Genomic DNA, 5279 nt, shown 5'->3' on the forward strand with positions numbered 1-5279 from the left:
TCCCTAGAGTGTACCTCACTAGAGGAGGGTACCTCACTAGAGGAGGGCCTCGAAGACAACACCCCTAAGTCGGTGAGGGTGCACTCTTTCTGGCCGCGACCCCCTGTAGTGGCTCTCCCCCCAGCACCTCGTCCTCTAGAGGCTCTCCCCCCCGCCCCTCCTCCTCTAGGGGCACCTCTCCCTCGACCTCCCTGTGAGGAGTCATCGTCAAGTAGCCGAGGGGAAGGATTACGTGCTCGACCACTCCGACTAGGCAGGCCGACGACCTTGCGTAGGAAACCCACGCCATCGGCCTTCCCCTTGCCCATGTTCCACGAACCTGCATTGAAAAGAGAAAAAGCAATTAGTAAATTAATGAAATGAAGAAAAAGGCATGATAATAAACACATTAATAAAAATGCATAAAAAGGCATATTCCTAAACTATAGAAAAAAAGACTTGAAACGTACATCTGCTAGAACCCATATGAATCATCACTGTTGTAACCTCTTTCTCGGTCCGTCTCATCATCACTATCAATCATATCATCTTCGTTGTCCGACGGAGGTGGAGGCTCTTCCTCATCGTCAGCGTCTTCGTTTAACTTTTCTAGCATAAGTATGTAATTTTCATTGACAATGGTCTCACCATCATTCCGTGCATCGTCGACGTTTGGGTCGACATCATCATCACCCAATGGTCTAGCGTCATCGTTTCTAACCACATCATCATCATCATCATCAGGTTGCTCTTGATAGAACACTCCCTCGTATGTCATGGGGTTAATGTTGTAGTAATCGTCTTCATTTGGGTCTGGTAGCTTACCATGTGGCGACACCTTGAACACAACTTCCCAACCCTTTAGATACACTTTCTGGCATGGGTAAGGCAGATAATATACTTGTGTAGCTTGGGTAGCCGCAATGAAGAGATCGGCTCCGGCATAGACGGTTGATGGTTTAACTTCGACCAAACCAATGGAAGGCGTATGTTTTACCCCCTCCCGTGGATCGAACCATCGGCATTTGAACACAGGCAGACTTAGGGTCTCACGCCCCTGGCGGAATTTAACCTCGTATATATTTTGTACCCTTCCGTAGTAGTCTACTGAATTTTGACCGGGGGTGTACACTCCAGTATTTATAGTTTACGGATCGGGGCGGCTGTTTTGGTGCTCCTCTGTATGGAAGCGATACCCATTCACATCATACTTTGTACATGTCATGACGGCAGGGTCAAAACCAATGGAAACCCATCTCAATTCATCATCCATAGATATGTTCGGATCTTTTCCCTACAAGTATAATGGAAATTGTTGCGTGCATTAGTTCGGTTAACTAATAAATGTTGAAGTAGGTATTTAATAGGGGAGTGTGGAAATTTACTTTCTTCATGAACCAAGCAACAAAATTTTTACGTCCAGGGTTTCCATGACGGAGAAGAGTAAGTGCCTCCGCCTCAGTAGGAGGATTCACTCCCGTCAATTCCTCTTGAACGAAATCACTAAAAAAAGATAAGCGGTGTTAGACCGGGACTAAGTGAACATGAAACATGATGATGTGGAAGACATAAAGGAATGGTGTAGTGGTATTACCTCATCCACACTTCCTCAACTTCCTTGATGTTGTGCAAGATATAGAACATGAGGTCCTCCCACTCTTGTCGTGGCATGTTATAAGATTTCGAGGCCCCAGCCCTCCCACCTTGCGCGTTGAATAGATCGAGCCTAGGTTGATACTTGGGCTCTTCTATATTGTATGGAGGCACCTTGTTATGAAGATGGGGAACGTGGTCTGGATAGTATGATGTCCTGAGGTCTGACACCTCCTCTAGGATAACTGCCTCAGCTATGGAAGCTTCAATCTTAGCTTTGTTTCCACATTTCCGTCGGAGATGCTTGTTCTGCCTCTCAGGGCCGTACTGCCACCGATTTTGTACAGGGCCCCCCAACAATACCTCGTTCGCGAGGTGCAGAATGAGATGTGTCATCGGAGTAAAGAAGCCTGGCGGAAAGATCTTCTCTAGCTTGACTATCAACTCCGGTGCCTTCTTATGCAATTTTTCAATCACCTCTTTACTTACTTCTTTAGCACAGAGCGTGCGGAAGAAATGGCTAAGCTCGGCAAGCACTCGCCAGACATGCTCGGGGACATAGCCTCGAACCATCACCGGCATTATCCGCACAATCCATACATGGTAGTCATGACTCTTCAGGCCGGTCACTTTGCCCGTTGAAAGATTGACTCCCTTACTTATATTCGATGCATAACCATCGGTGAACTTCAAAATTTGTTTCAGCCAGATAAGTACTTTTTTTTTTTCTGGCGGTTTAAGGACAAAGTCAGCATCTGGCTTGAACCAGTTTTTTTGACCGCCTGTGGGAGGCTTCATGTTCAGGCGTGGTCTATCACAAATTCTCTGTTGATCGGCTCTAGCTTTTACGTTATCCTTCGTCTTATCAGGAATGTTGAGGATCGTGTGGAAAAGGGACTCTGCCACATTCTTTTCGGTGTGCATCACATCAATATTGTAAGGAAGTTTGAGGTCCTTGAAATAGGGAAGCTGCGAGAAGGGGGTAATGTGAGTCCAGTTGTGCGTCTCGCCATATCCCTCGAAGCCTGGCTTTGGCTTTGGCTTTGGCTTTGACTTTAGGCTTGAGAGCTTTTAGCTGAGCAAGAACATCTGCCCCCGAAAATGTTGGAATCTCGGTTACTTCATGAACAACCCGGCCTTTCGTGAAGTTCTTCTTGTCTTCCCTGTCTGGATGGTCTGGATGGAGGAACTGTCGATGCAGGTCAAAGGCTACATACTTGCCACCCTTACTCAGCCAAATCATTTGCAGAGCCTGCATGCACACTGGGCATGGCATCTTACCACTTGTACACCATCCGCAGAATAGAGCATAGCCGGGGAAGTCATGCATGCAATAGTGCAACCAAACTTTCATCAAGAAATTTCTCTGCAGATCCCGGTCGTATGTCAACCTCGGAAAGTACCAAGAATGGTGCAAGGCATCCACAAGGGGCTGCATAAACACACCCAATTGCTTCCCCGGGTAGTCAGGCCCTGGAATGATGAGCGACAAGAACATGGTCTTCCGTTGCATTAGGGCACCGGGAGGAAGATTGAGCGGAATTACAAACACAGGCTAGCAGCTGTATGGATTGGACGACATACCATATGGATTCAACCCATCACCTGATATGGCTATTCTGACATTCCCAGCCTCGGCTGCTTCCTCGGGGTATTCTTCATCGAATGACTTCCATGCTTCCCCTCCCGATGGATGTACGATTTTTTTTGGATTGTACCTTATACCTTCCTTGTGCCACTTCATCATTTTGGCAGACTCCTTCGTGATGAAAAGGCGCTGCAGTCTTTTTATAAAATCAAGATACCGAAGAACCTTAACGGGGATGGTTAGGTGCTTTTTCTCACCATCCTCACCGACCACCTCAATGTACCGAGACGAACCGCACTTCCTACAGTACTTGTCATCCGCATAATCGTGCCTAAACAAAAGGCAATTCTTCGGGCAAACATCTATTTTCTCATAATCCATAGAGACTGCCTTCATGATTTTCTTTGTATCGTACATGCTTTTCGGCAGTTCATGACCCTCAGGGAGGCTGTTAGCCCATACTCCCAGGAATGGTTCGAAGCATTTTTGGCTACAGCCGTACTCAGCCTTAACTGCAATCAGTTGCGAGATGGCATCCAGCTGAGATATTTTCGCACCCGCATAAAGAGGTTTCTTCGACGAGGCCAAGACCTCCAAGAAGGCCTTTGCGGTTGCCTCCGGCTCCTCCGGTTCATTCTTTGAAGGTGTCGCATTTGCCGTTTCTGCAACAATGACATCATCTAGCATGTCCCTGACCCCGTCGTCCTCATATCCATCGATGCGTTGTCGCATCACCTCCTCTCTACCACGGTCCTGCTCGGCTATGTTTATCGGCAGCATGTCAAAGTTTGGCATATATCCGTGCGTGCGAAGGTGCTCACTCATGTCCGTCTGATTTCTACGGTGACGTCTGGCACATCTCGCACAGGGGCATGGTGGGATAATTCTCATTGGACGACGGAATATCTCCTTCAAATACACATCGGTTTTCGCGATCCACTCTGATGTTACTCGATTCCGACGGATAAAACCATTGTACATCCACTGATTATCTGCCATCCTCTGTTTTTTTGCAACCCACACAACATAATTAAGGATTCACTTAAATTAATCACATCAAATTTTCAGTTTCTACCGCGTTTAATCCACCTACATCTCTAATAGGTAAAGATGGGTCCTAATCCCACCCGAGGATGTGTAGATTGAGTACGTTCTCCATTCTACCCCATTCCGAGACAAAATTTCGGTAGCACCTCCCCGTTGTTCTCCAGATACACGTCTCGGCAAATAGCCGAGAGAATGTACTCCGGAGAACAATGGGGAGGTGCCGCCGAAATCCTGTCTCGGAACGGGGTAGAACATGGAGAACATACCCAATCTACACATCATCGGGCTGTCCATGGAAAACGCTGGACAATCCAAAAGAGCTGCGGTGATAAATATGCAATTGAATGCATATTTATCGATGCAACCCTTTCGGACGGGAGACGCCTAGGTTACGTCAGTTGACTTGAGAATGAAATCTAGTGATGTGAAAAATTGGAGGAGATGGACTTGTAGCTCACCCTCGGCTGTAGAGGAAGTAGTCGAACAACAGAGGGATGCTCAGGGGACCAACGCGTCGGACAACGGTCACTCCAATGAAATGCAAAACCACAAAGCCTGCAAATTCCACCGCGACAAAAAATTAGAACATCACAACTCATAGAGCATATTTAAAACATTTAAACATGCATTCATTTATTTTTGCATCATGTAGGCAAAAAAACTAACAACATTAACAATATATTCATCATCGTCATCACATATTCATCATCATCATTATCACCTATTCGTCTAACCAAAATTTTTTACTACCTATATTCATCATCGCCATCACATATTCATCATCGCCATCACATATTCATCATCATGACCAATTTTTTTTTCAAGGTATGCAACATATAGCATCTCATCTAACCAAATTTTTTTACTACCTATCTCACTATCCATCTAACTATCTACCTATCTAACTATGTATCTAACTATCTAAATACCTACCTAAATACCTATCTAACTATCTATATCTAACTAGCTACAAAATTACTAAAAACACTAAAAACTTCAAAAAAATCACCTTCGAGAGGGCCGGCCGGAGTTGGGGCGGGGAGGCGCGGGGTAGGGGCGGGGCGGCCGGCGC

Source organism: Triticum dicoccoides, chromosome 1B, assembly GCF_002162155.2.
Source record: "Triticum dicoccoides isolate Atlit2015 ecotype Zavitan chromosome 1B, WEW_v2.0, whole genome shotgun sequence".
NCBI classification, from domain to species: Eukaryota; Viridiplantae; Streptophyta; class Magnoliopsida; order Poales; family Poaceae; genus Triticum; species Triticum dicoccoides.